The sequence below is a fragment of the Solanum tuberosum genome, unplaced genomic scaffold (genome assembly GCF_000226075.1).
Source record: "Solanum tuberosum cultivar DM 1-3 516 R44 unplaced genomic scaffold, SolTub_3.0 scf00142, whole genome shotgun sequence".
Classification (NCBI taxonomy): domain Eukaryota; kingdom Viridiplantae; phylum Streptophyta; class Magnoliopsida; order Solanales; family Solanaceae; genus Solanum; species Solanum tuberosum.
This window is the reverse complement of record NW_006239067.1, coordinates 779,426-793,843: the sequence shown is the minus strand read 5'-3', so window position 1 is coordinate 793,843 and position 14,418 is coordinate 779,426. Positions and strand designations below refer to the sequence as shown.

Sequence of the window (14,418 nt, the reverse complement as noted above, 5' to 3'; positions counted from 1 at the left end):
ATCTGGGAGAGGGGAACAAAAATATATGTATATATACAATTTTCTCTCGCTTTATACAAACACAAACACACTTTATACACTTGCGTTTGTATAAAAAATGAGAGAGGCGAGGGAGAGAACGAGAGTGGCGAGCGAGATTCACCAGGAGAGAGGTGAAATAACGACAGTTTACTATGAGGTACAATTAAATCAAACTATATTTATAACATTTAATTTGAATTAGTAATTTGCTATTATATACAATTTTCCCTTTAAAAAATATCTAGGAAAACCTAGGGCTGAGACGGAAATATATACTACTTCGCCAATAAACAATCAGCTTCTACACTTGGCCAACCCCAACTGCCAAGTGGTAATGCAAATATGCATTAATGATTTACCAAGCAATAATTCTTCCACCTGCCCACACAACTTTCAGCCAATAACTTTTCAAGCGTATCATCTTATAAAGATATGCAATCATCACAAGATTATATACACTCTAACTCCATTAATACCACAATCAAATACAATGTTCAGGACCTCCATTCCTCTTCACCGAAAAATCCAACTCTCTCTACTTTCCCGACCTCCGAAATTCTTCAACCCAGTATGAACAACATTCCTCCCATCCCTCCATCAAATAAATCAACACCCACTGTTATTTGCTACACAACTAGTTCATTTTTTGCAAGAAAGCCATTTTTTGTGGTTGCGGACATAATTGGTGCGAAATTGCTTTATTTAATTTTATTTGATATTTTTGGTAGTTGTATCATTTTTGGTAGGTGAGGATAGTGTGGTAGGTGAGGAATTCATCTTATGTTTGGCTAAAGATTTTATTATAATATTCTTTTGCTAAGTGTCTTAATCTTGATATTTCTTTAATATTATTTATGATATATTCTAGATATAACATATCTTGGGTTCTTAGATACATATATAAATTTTTTCCTTCATTAGTTGTTCTAATAGTTTTATATCTTCCATAGATTCTGTCCAATATTGTAAATATTCGTAGTTCATTTTAATCTGAATTTATTTCTAAATCATACCATTCTATTCTTTCGAGGTCTAAATCATGTAGGTCTATTTCATACCATTCTGGTTTAATACATCCTCTGATTCGTTATCATTAAATATTTTTTCTCATATTATTCTTCTTAATTCAATTATTTCTATGCCTTTAAGTATATATAAGATTAAAGTTTCATAGTTTTTATCATTTCATCATGCATGTATGTAGTCATGTTCGTTGTTATGCATGTTTTTTATTTTTAATTATTTCTTCCTATCATATTCATAATTGAATAAATTCATATTAGATTATTATGAACTAGATTATCTGTTTATCATGTTCTCCTATTACTACTAGCATCGTACTTTAGCGGATATTTTCTTCTTATCAGCGCCTCAACTTTGTTTACTTCCCTAAACGGCTTTCCTTGCCTACCGGTTTAAAACATTAGGATGGCATAGTATAGAAGTTTTCTCCCTGTTTCCAGTGTGCTAAATAAACTAGAAATCATGATTCAAATAATTCTAATACATAATAACTAACATAAATTTATTCAATCATATATATGATATTTAGGAATATATGAAATTAGTTCTGCATATTTGTTGAACAATATACCTTTGCCTCTTGCTTATCCATGGTATCTGAGGGTTGCTCCATTATCTATTAAGTAAGAATATTTTAAATATTTGAGAGAGTATTTTTATGAAAGTGCTTTGTTTATTCAAGGCCTCCTCATTATGTTACATGTACATTCCTTTATATAGAAGGAAATTCTAGCCTATCTACTGCACTCACACTTATCTGCACACCACTTTAATAATGCACACCTACCCACTTTACACTTGTCCCTTAATAATGCATATTACCCTACATTTGTTGACTAATTTACATAATTTATTCGTACTTTACTAAATTTCTTACAGTAAGAGGAAAAATAATGCTCCTACTTTATACTATTTTCTTTTGACTTTTTTGGCCAAATATGTCTTTTGGCTTTTTTGGCCAAATATATCTTCTTCTTCTTTGTCTTTTTCTTTTTATTTTCTTTCGTTCATGTGAAGATCATGTGTCTATCTTCTTTTATCTTTTTGTTTTCTTCTTCTTTGTCTTCTTCTTCCTATCTTATCTCTTTGTTTTCTTCTTTATCTCTTAGTCTTCCGTTCTTTATCTTCTTATCTCTTTAGACTTTATTCTAGCTGGACATCTGGAATCACGTTGTCTTCTCCATTACATTTTGAACATAGAGGATCAGGGTATTTGTGTCCAATTAGCTTGCAAATATTTGGTTAATAGTTCTGGCGAAATAAATCCTGCTTTGAGTGCTCTTGTCGTAGATCTTTCTTCTGGTTTTAATAATGATAAAATCCATTTCCCCCTTTAGTTACTTCATTCTTCATCCAAATCATGGAAACTCTATGAAATCTTCCACACCACTTCAATCCTTACACCAACATGAACAACTCAGTCCGAACTCCTTTCTACGCCCCACAAGAGTTAGTCAACGACCATCTTCTCTTTTTTCCCATGGTTTCGGATAGCAGTGAAACAAAATCACCCTACCATAGTACCAAATACCAAAAATATCCCTCCACTAGTAGCACGAGAACTAGGAGAGGAAGGCAGAGGCATATCCAAGATTTTGAGATGATGGGTGCACTGTTATAAAAATGTTGATCTATGATATAAATATAATCGATTCGACATTTAGGTTTTTACTACTGAAAACCGTTAAAATTTTAAAATTATAAGTCTAAAATTAATTACCAATTACCACTTAGAGAAGTGTTATCTAATTTTAGAAAGAAAAATAAAACAAGATAAATATAAAATTCAAATTTCTAACCTCGCGGAGAGAGGTGCACCCAGTCATAATTGCATTATGTGATATTTCACGTGTGGGTTCACACATTTATATTTCAATATTTTTTTTTAAATATAACACTACTATATATGATCTCGGGAGGGGACCATGGGTTCACGTGAACCCAGTGACCCCCCTTAATATGCCTCTGGGAAGGGGGACGCCTACTAAAATGGACCTCATTCACTGAAATGTCAAACTTAAAAATGCAGCCCTTACGATATTCTTGGAGGATGAGGACAAAAAAATACATCCACAACTGTCCATTGGCTCTAATGAAGTGCTCTTTCGATCTAAGGCCAGCAATGAACAGTGCACTGACCAAATATGTTGTGGTAATGGCCCCAACAATGAAACAGAGTTAAAATTCCCTATGATGGATAATGCTGAATTCCCTCTCTCACTATGCTTTCCTATGAATCAACCTACTAGTTTCATAGTGTGGAACACTCGTGGGGCATATTATGACAATTTTAAAAGGAACTTTAAAAAACTTATTAAAAAACATAACTCTTGCATGGTCACTCTTCTGGAAACAAAAATGGATAACCACCTTAGCATTATAACTGATTTTTATTTTGACGATTACTAGGAGGTTCTGCTCAGGGTATATCATGTGATCTTGTCATGCTTTGGCTTTCCAACTTCATTACAGTCACAAGGAAAAAACAGTTTCCTCGGTAACTTCATGCTATGATTCAGGTATTCCGTATAAAAACTACTTATTGGTTCACTGCTATTTATGCAGTACAACCTATGTTGATCGTTTAAAACTATGAGATAGTTTTAAAAATATTGCTTATTTGATAGTCATCTGTGGCTAGTTGTAGGGGATTTTAATGAGATTCTAACACAAAAAGATTAAAGAATCTACTCAATCACATAGTTTGGAGGATTATTGAATTTGTTTCACTAGTGAGAAAGTGCAATCACATACAAAGACGAACTACACCATATAAAGTTACAATCTATAATCGTACCTGTTAAAGATAGGTTCTCAATGTTCGTAGAAGAATCTTCAGTCCACAACTCTTTTTATTCGTAGAAGAATCTCCAATCAACAAATCTTTGTTGCAGGAACTTTTTAGAGAAGAAGAAGAAAGAGAAGGAAGGAAGCGCTCTTCCTTTCTGTTGAAATAGAGTCCTTTTATAAATCTAAAGGGATGCAACTTTTTAGAAACATTCAGAATAGTTGTGTCTCTTCCCTTTTATTTATTAAATATAAAATAATTATATATATATGTATATCCTTATTTATTATTTAAATAGATACGGGCTGACCCACATGAGTGACCCAAATTTAATACCTCCATCTCCCACTCACACATAGTGGGTCAATTCTCATTCCTATTTGTAACTTTCATACTTGACGACTAGACCGTGTGACTAGTGCATACTTCGAGAGATTCATTGTTATACATCTGTTAGGAATATATAATATCTCGATCAATGAAACTTGAAGTAGATTATAACATGTAGTACCCTAGATTATTTATCACATTCATGTTTCTCATCATCTAGTTTCCTTAAATTTGGAATTTTTGACCAAAGTAAGTCATTATTAAAATTAATTTACCAAAATAATATGTTTTTTTGAAATTTTACAAAACTAGTATAAACGTAGTTCACAGTAACGTTTTAGGTTATATTTTATTAAAAAAAAATTCAATAACAAAAAGATAAAAATATGACAAATTAAATAGACATAAAACGTTAATGTCAATAACGTTTTATAATTCGTTACTTTGAGGCACGTTTTACAGCTAAAACGTGACTCACAGTAACGTTTTTCTGGAATGACTGAAAATTAAAAAAACAATCTTGTACATGCCTCATTCAACTTTATTAAACTTTCCACTATTAAAATGAATATATATATTTTACACATATATATTCACATATATAAATTTCTCTTTTCTTCTCTTTTCATTACATAGATAATACTTTTGCAAGGAAAATAAGTTGTGAGGAGGCTTTACTACAATGTCAATTAATTCCTTTGTCTCTTCTATTATGATGTAGCCATCATTTTTTTTTAATAGTTGGTTTGCTTACTTATTACATCAATTTTAATTCAATAACTTCTTTATTGATAGTTTAATATTTAATAATGATAAGAAATCGATTGGTATAATATTTGGAAGGGATGCTATCTTAGGCTTGAATTAAGAAGATCTCTCATATGATTTATTTACAAATTTTGAAATTGAAATGATACAAGACAAGCTCCAATTTGTGTAAAGTCATCCTCATTTTTTTTTCTTTTGCTTAAAAAAAGTATTGTCTATGTGAAAAGAGAAAGAAAAGAGAAAATCATATATATTTCAAATGAAAGGTATGTACAAAATATATCTATCCATTTTAATAGTGGAAATTTGAATAATGAATGAGAGTTGTACAAGATTGGATTTCAATTTTCACCATTGAGAAACGTTACTGTGAGTCACGTTTTAGCTGTAAAACGTGCTTCAGAGTAACGAATTATAAAACGTTATTGACAATGACGTTTTATGTCTGTTTACTCTGTCAGATTTTTGTCTTTTGGTTATTCAATTTTTTTGAATAAAATATAACCTAAAACGTTACTGTGAACTACGTTTATACTAGTTTTGTAAAATTTTAAAAAAATGTATTATTTTGGTAAATTTATTTTTATAATAGCTTACTTTGGTAAAATATTCTTAAATTTGAGTTCATCAGTATGTACTTGTTTCACAGACAAACATAAAGGACGAGTCAATGAACACAAGTAATGTGATAATACTCAACGATCTTCCTCATCTCATGAATCTCTTAATCTCAATATTATTATTATTGTTGTTGTTGTTGTTGGAACTTTGAATAACATCCAATACAAAAATATCGATCATAAAAATAACTAGTGAAATACTTTGTATTAGTCAAATACATACCCAGACCATGTTTATAAAAGAAAAAAATGTTGTTGTTGTTGTTGTTGTTGGAACTCTGAATAACATCCAATACAAAAATATCAATCATAAAAATAACTAGTGAAATACTTTGTATTAGTCAAATACATACCCAGACCATGTTTATAAAAGAAAAAAATGTTGTTGTTGTTGTTGTTGTTATTATTATTATTGTTGTTGTTGTTGTTGTTGGAGCTCTGAATATTGTTGGAGCTCTGAATAACATCCAATACAAAAATATTGATCACAAAAATAACTAGTGAAATACTTTGTATTAGTCAAATACATACCCAGACCATGTTTATAAAAGAAAAAATTAAATCCTAACTTAATCAACATTCTGACGGAGGCTAGATTTTGATGAATTAACTGGGTAAATAGTACATCATATAGAAGTAAAGTTCGGCTACCACAAATTTCATGTTTGCAGGTATCAATCTGACCTATTCTTTGGAGTTATTTTCTACATACACCCATTGAATCCTCGTAGAATTCGTTAATAATCTAGGAAATCATCTTTTTATGTTTGGTGACTCCCAAGTCTACAATCCATATAAGAAGTGATTCAGTTAAAAAAATAGAATAAGAAACATTTACATCACTATGTAAATCATTAATAAGGTCATGTACCTTTTTAGGTTCAGGACAACCACGAGCAAAGTGTCCCTTGTTCTCACTGTTGTAGCACTTAGCCTTAGCCATATTCACTTTTTTCTTTGAAGCAGAAACATTTTTCTCTCCTTGTTGATTAGTCTCAATCTTCTTTGAAACTCTTCCTTTTCCCTTCTTCTAAGAAAATCTACCATATTTGCGTTTCTCTCCACATTCATGTTTCTAATCATAACTAGTCATATACACATTTGTGGTAGCATTGTCAACCTCGAGCGTTCTTCCTAGAGTTCCAAATGACGCTTAGCATCTTTCATAATTTTAATGCTAACATCATGAGTCAAGTGCATTTTCATAATTTCCTAGAGCTTGGAGGTGTTGCTATTTGGTCGACACATGATTAACATCTTTAAGTTCATTCACTATATTTGACATTTGAAAATATGCTTATGCATAGTATGATCAGGACTTATATTATAAGTATCAAACTTAATAGTAAGAGCCCTTAACTTAGCAACTGAAGTATGACCAAATTTTTCTTTTAATTCGGACCACATATCCTTAGCATTGTCATACTATCGAAATTATCTCATATGCCTCAAGATCTCTACCATGTTGTGGAGTATCACCAGTTTTAGGAAGTGTCATAGACACATTAAGAGCTTCAAGAGCATCTTGCTCTTTTGGGAAATATTGAATTTTCATGCTCCATATCTCATAGCTATCACCGTTAAGCTTATCGCCTTTGTTAAGCTCGACAATAATATTTTTAGCAGAAGTTGACTTACTTATTTAAAACAAGTATAAAGTACATGAGACAACTATGTACAACATTGTAGCCTAAATTCATATACATAATAATTCTTAAAATAATCAACTATGCCAATATTCATTTAAGGCCTCATTTGTTTTTTGTCATGCCCCAAGGTACACCCTAGGATAACATGGCGTATAGGACCTCGAGAGTTCCCACACAAGCCACTAAGCATGCATAAACAAGATTATAGAAAATCGAGAGATTTAAAACACAATTCATATCATAAAGAGTTTGTAAAAACAAAGTGGAAGTCTAAATGGTCTCAAAAGCCATCTATTACATCAAGAGTGACCGGGACGTAACCCTTGCATCACGTACAATATCTAAACAGTAAATACTAAAAGCAATAAAAGGTTTGGTCCTCAGAACATGAGGACTTACCACTACTAAGTATAGTCAAAGTGACTTCTAGCCACAAGGATGCAGAATTGGAGTGTCAGACCCTACATTTGGGAAATAATGTAGGCAAGAGTATGCGTTAGTACAAAGATGTACCAAGTATGATAGCAATGCATAGAGATATAAAATCATGCTAAAAAGGATCTTTCATGTCATGCAAAGACCAAGTTAAAACCATAAGATAAAGGTTAGAAAACATCATAGTAATCATGGTCAAATGCAAGTAAAACTCTTCTTTTAACACTTGTGGAATACTTCTTGAAGTAATATTAGTTCATCATTATAATTTTTGTGGCAAATCAACCTTAACCGACATAGAGACTATGTGAGCTATAACATGGAATATGATGTCTACCCCACACTAAAAAGAGATGTTCTCACTTGCCAAGGTAAGAACAATGAACTTCTAGCTTAAGTGGATCCACTAGATTATGTCTATCTAAGACAACCTATGATGGAACATAGTTTATGGGATACGGGTAATCACCACTTATCCATTTGGTACTAAGAATAATTCCCACGGAATAGTCATTAATCATATTCATCTTATCTTTAAGGGACATGGGTAATCACCTCTTGTCTTTTCATTAGAGGACATGGGTAATCACCTCTCGCCTCATCATTAGAATAGATCCTTAACTTTGATTCAATTTAGGTGAGAAGACCTTTCAACTTTAGAATCCTTTATGTGAGAAAACCTTTCACCAAAATCAACAAAAACAACATGTATGCTTTACTCTCAAAGCAACTTATATCACATTTCATCAATTTCATAAGAACATGCATATTTCCATAATTCACCTTTCATAGTTCAAAACCCACTTCCAATCATGAAAATCTAGATAACATGGGTTAAGCATGGATTTATGGGGATTCATCTTAAAAATATGGAATTATCTCAATTCATGCATAATAGTTCATAAAACAATCAAGTATATCAATAATGAAAGGAACCAATGACATAGAAGAAAACCCTAACTTCAGTTGGAGATTTATAACTTCAAAATTGGGGAATTTAGGAACTCTATGGAGGAAAGGTCTCCATAGATGAAGACTATCATACCTTAGAGTTCAAAGCCCACAAGAAATGGTTATTTGGAGACTTGATCTTGAAACCCTAACTTGACTTCTTCTTCTTCCTTAAAGAGATAACTATTAGGGGAGGATGAACTTGTTCTTCTTTTGGAAACTTGAGAGAATGGATTGAAATAGAAAATTTTTGGGGTAAAAACGTTTATATAGGGTTTCTAATAGAGGGTAAAACAACATAGTATTGGGTTGGAGTAATTGGGAAAGACCCAAAATCCCTTCTTAAAATTAACTGCCGACCCAGTCGACGACTGGACCCATGGTCCATAGGTCCAACGATGGACCGTCCTGGTCAACCGTCGATGGGTTTAGAGGCTTGTTTTCCAGGCCTTCTAACGATGGGACCCATGTACGGTCCATCGATCAACCTATGGTCCGTACATGGCCACTGTAAGTCCCACTTTTGGCCCTCAAAATTATACTAAGTCTGTGACTCACCTATGAGACCCACCTACGACTCATGGACAGGACAACGGGGTATCCTGGTGAACCTTCAAAAAGTACTGGGACTAGACATTTCAACTCAACTTGGACTTGCCAGCGACGGGGCAACCTATTGTTCGTGGTCCCACTAATGGACCGTCGATGGCTCCATCTATGCTGGCACCACACTTTTGGAAAAACTGAAATCTTTCCTTCTTTTCAAATTCGAGGTGTTATAATATCTCTCCCTTGGGAATATTCGTCCTCGAATAGGATTCAAAACATTCTATGGAGGGTAGGGACTTAAACCTAACAACCCAACATGAATGCAATCACATAAGTTCACATATCCGAGGAGGAAACATCAACTCTAAGCTAAAGCATGTTGAAAACATTATTCCATAAGGTCTATATGCAACTCATACACAAATGCACATAAACATGAAGAAATAAATCAAGTTAACTCATTTTTCAAAATTTAAGCTTTTCATGAACATGAATAAATGAGGAATCATGGGAATATCTAAGACACATGACACCAAAAGAGTTAACCATGAGGAACTAAATACCTCAATCTAGAGTAAGGACGGAGGGAAAGATATGAGGATAATGGGATATCATATCGGCCTTGGCCTCCCAAGTAGCACCCTCAACTAACTGATTCCTCCAAAGAACTTTCACGGAAGCAACTTCTTTATTTCTGAACTTCTTAATTTGCCGGTCTAAGATCTCAATCGGAACTTCCACATAATAAAGATTCTCCTTGACTCCCAAACTTTCTAAGGGAACTATGGATGTCAGATCTCCAACACATTTCTTCAACAAGGAGACATGGAAAATCGGATGCACCGATGACATGTCATTAGGCAATTCAAGTTCATAAGCAACCTTACCAATACGCCTCAAAATATGATATGGGCCCACATAACTAGAACTAAGCTTCCCTTTCTTTCCCAATCTCATTACACCCTTCATGGGTGAAATTTTCAAGTAGATCCAATCATTCCCATCAAATTCAATATCTATTTTTCTAACATCGTCATAGGACTTTTGTCGATTTTGAGTCATTTTCAAAGAAAGGGGATATGGGGGAGGACTCACAAGCCAACACCTGGACCATGGACCGTCCATAGAGCCCTAGACGAGCTGTGAAGGTGGCCACCGCGTGGCCCTTGGCAAGTCATCCAAGACCTGTTGGCAGGGCCATAACTGCCTGTGGGGAGGTACACGGGTCGTTATGATGCGCGTGTAAGGGAGACAGAACCTACCCCAAAGTTATCATTTTCTCACAAACCTCTACATGAGTCGTGAAGGGGAAAATGACCCGTTAAGGTGGACGTGAAGGGCCAGGGTAGTATGGGATCTCTCCCCAAGCGACTGGTCAAGGACCACGGCTACCACAAAGACTCGTGAGGTCCTTGATGGCTCATGAAGGCCATCGTCCGGTGGTTGCGTCAGTTTTAAGTCAGGGTCTTTTGGGTCTTTTCCAAATCATTTTAATTTGATACTATGTCATTTTACCCTTCACCAAAAACCCTATATAAGCACTTTTAGCCCCAAATTTTCCCAATAAAAATCATTCTCTCAAATTCATAAAAGAAGAACAAGTCTTTCTCTCAAATATTTCTCTCTCTAGAAGTTGAAGAAGAAAGCTAGGGTTTGGAAGTCAAGTCCCTAATTCCACCATTGAAGTCAAGCAATTAGCATTGAGGCATTATGGTTTTCATCCATGGAGCCCTTTCCTACAGGGAGTTCCCAAAATTCTCCAATTTATGAATATAAAATCCCCAATTAAGTTAGGGTTTTTCTTCCATGTCATGGGTTCCTTTTTATGTTGATTTATTTGATTGATTCATGATCTTTTATGCATGAATTGAGTTAATCCCATATTTTTAAGATGATCCCCCATGAACCCATTCAAATCCCATGTTTTCCAAGTTATTTTGATATGATGTGGGTTTTGAATTACGAAGAAGAGTTTATGAAATTAATCATATTCTCATGAAATTGATGTAAATGTTTTAAGGATGCTTTGAGAGTAAAGTATCAATATTGTTATTGTTATGTTGTGAAAGGATTTCTCATATACACATGCAAGCATGATTGTGAAAAGACATTCTCACATAAATGATTCTTAGGGTTGAAAGGTTTTTATTCCAAGGATGACACATGACTTAGCTTGGATTGACATTATGACGTGCCCTTCCATGGATAATAAAGACAAGTAGGCATAATTGACTATTCCAGGAGAATTACTCTTAGCATCGAGAGGATATTGAGATGGAAGCTATCCCGTTAGTAGAGGTCGGGTTTCTAGTAGCAATCTCCTTGTCCCTTAACTATGTGCCACCATAGGATGTTGTCTTATTGAGACATTAGCTAGTAGATCCACCTAATATAGAACTTCATTTTCTTTTCCTTGGCAAGTACAAAAACCCTTTTCGGTGTGGGAGACACTGAATTCCATGTTTATAGCTCACATGGTCTCTATGTCGATTAAAAGGTAATTTCCCACAATAATGAACTAAGGTTACTTTTATAAGTATCTTATGAATGTTTTAAAGATGATAACTTGCATTGACCATATTTTATGACTTATTTTTTCTAACCCTTCAAACTCATGTTTTAGCTAAGTCATTGCATGTTATGAAAATCCCCTTTTTTCGTATGATTATTATGTTTTATGCATGACTATAAAACTTGGTACATGTTTGTACTAACACATACTCTTGCCTACATTTTTCCCAAATGTAGGGTCCGACATACATGGTTCCTAGTTTCGTGGCTAGAGTTCATTGGAAAGATTATCGTGGTGAGTCCTCATGCTTCGAGGACCAGCCTTTTATAGTTTTTAGTCATTTTCTTACTTTCAGACTTTGTACATGATGCCAGGGTTACGTCCCGGTCACTCTTGATGTATTAGATGGCAAATGAGACTTTGTAGACTTCCGCTTTACTTTGATAAATCTCTTAGACTTTGAAATGTTAACCTTTAATATCTTTTGAGTTTCTATTATCTTGTATGATGTATGTTAAGTGGCTTGTATGGGGCCTCTCGGGGTCCTATACGCCATGTTACACACTTAGGAGGTACATTGGGTCGTGACAAATTTGGTAATCAGAGCACAAGGTTTAGAAAGGTCCTAGGAAGTCTCATAAGCCACGTCGAGTAGAGTCTTATTCATGAGTGTGAAGTGCACCACATTTATGAATGAGAGGCTATAAGATGTTTAGGAAACTCCACTACTTTCATTACTGTAAAGTCATGTGATAGAGTTTAACTCTATAATGTCTCTCTCCTAATCCTTATCCGATGCTCTACATGATATGGCCACTCAAAGGGCATATGCTAGAAGGAATGCGGGAGAGAATACAAATCAAAAGGCTCCTCCTCAAGCTCCTCAAGTTCCGGTCGACCCTTTGGCCAAGCAAGTGACTAATGTGCAGTTTAGGGTTGCTTTTCAAGTGTTGGTTCAGGCCATGATGGTCCAAGCCAATAGGGAGGTTGTGGTCTTATTTCACATATCAGGACACTTCTTCCAATACTAAGTGCCAACGATCGTTAGTCAGTAATATAACCTAACCAGGTGAGTTAGGTCGAATCCCACAAGGAGTGGTACGTGCTTAAGAATCAAGAGCCAAGTATAAATATGTTCAAGTTAGTCATAGATAAAAACATTTATGAATAAAATCATGGTTCAAGTTTAGTGTGACACAAATGTCAAATATGGGGGTTTTGATTGTAATTATTAACTATAGCAGCAAATAACACGAAAATAACAAGTATAGAGACGGGTTCTTCGGATGTGATTGGATCATGAGTTAAGGTAGTCAAGTGGGTAATTGCAATTGATAGTAAATAGCTGTAAATCAATGAATAAGCTAGAGTTTAGTAGGGATAAACTTTCTCTCGAATAGTTTACCCCGAATCAAATTGGTTTCTCTCGAACACCAAAGAGCAGCAATTAAGAAGAGCATTCGCTTTAGTCCATTCACTCTCTCGAGCTGATTGTGTCGAAAAGGGTTTAGGATTCACTCTCTCGAGTTGAACCCATGACAACCCAATACCCACAGACCATCAAATCAGTAGTCTTGGTTTTAAAACCTCTCACTCGAGCAAGCCAAAAACACGAAGTTAGAGTTGCATTTGCAACTACAACCTTTTAAATTAAACCACAATTCCTGATTGAAATCACTTTTAAACAACATTTAAACTATCAATTAACAATACCCATCAGCTAAATCAACCCATAATCACATAATCACACCCCAAGAATTGGGGTTTTAGCTAGACAATATAAAAGATAGAAATCGTTACCAAATTGTGTTTCCATCAACTGGGTACAATTAATTTCATCTTTGCAAAGGTCTAAGATGAAGAATCTTGAACACCCACTTCCAATTTCTCAGAATGGAAATCCTCAAATCTTCAAAGCTAAGGAAAATATTGTCTCAATACTCTCAGTTCTAAAATATCAAAAAACTGATAATAATAAAACTTGGATACTATGAAAAACTGATACTCAACTAAGAATTTAAAAATGTATTTATAGTTGCCCAAAATATGCTGCGAAGGACCATTCGGTACAATTAGTCGGGATCTTTTATCCACTCGGCGATCCGCCCTTTGGTCAATTCCATCGCCTTTTTACGTTGGTCTTTAGCATCTTTAAGTTCTGTAACTTTGGACGATCTAGCACTGCATCGCGGAACCGTTCGGTGACTCACCGACTGCTCTTTTCTATCGCCGACTTGATTTTATCCTTCATGGCTTGGCACACTGGAACTTTAGGCGAGAGCATGGCCACTCGGCGACTCGCCCAATGAGTTAGGCGATCATCATGCCTTCTATTCTTCGTTCTTTCAGCTGCCTTGTTCCTTTTTGCTCATTAGTGTCCGTGCTTTGTTCCTCAATCCAAATACTTGAAAATCTAGGATTTACATCAGTTATTGGCACAAAATATGCATTTGAGGACACTAAATCTATTAAAATAATGCCCTAAATGAGTCCAAATCGCGGACTCATCAACACCCCCAACTTAAAGTTTTGATTGTCCTCAAGTAAAGCTCAAGTTCAGGAGTTCAAAAAGAATGCCTCAAACAGTGCTACACAAGACTCAATCATGAATGCACACAAAAAAGACTCAACTTACTCATGCAATGATTAATTGTGCACTCAAAGATTCTAGTTGTGACTCACCATTAACAAAGAATCTCAAGCTCACAATACTTGTTTCAAATGCAAGTTCAAGCTCAACAAAGGTACTCAAATGCCCTCACACAAAGATGA

At 34.6% G+C, this 14,418-nt stretch overlaps 1 protein-coding gene across 1 annotated transcript in view; it reads right to left on the bottom strand.

The window, feature by feature from the left end:
* LOC102600052 (putative pentatricopeptide repeat-containing protein At3g23330) overlaps window positions 1–14,418 on the bottom strand; it is a 24,862-nt gene that overhangs the window by 8,861 nt on the left and 1,583 nt on the right. The window lies entirely within an intron of this gene.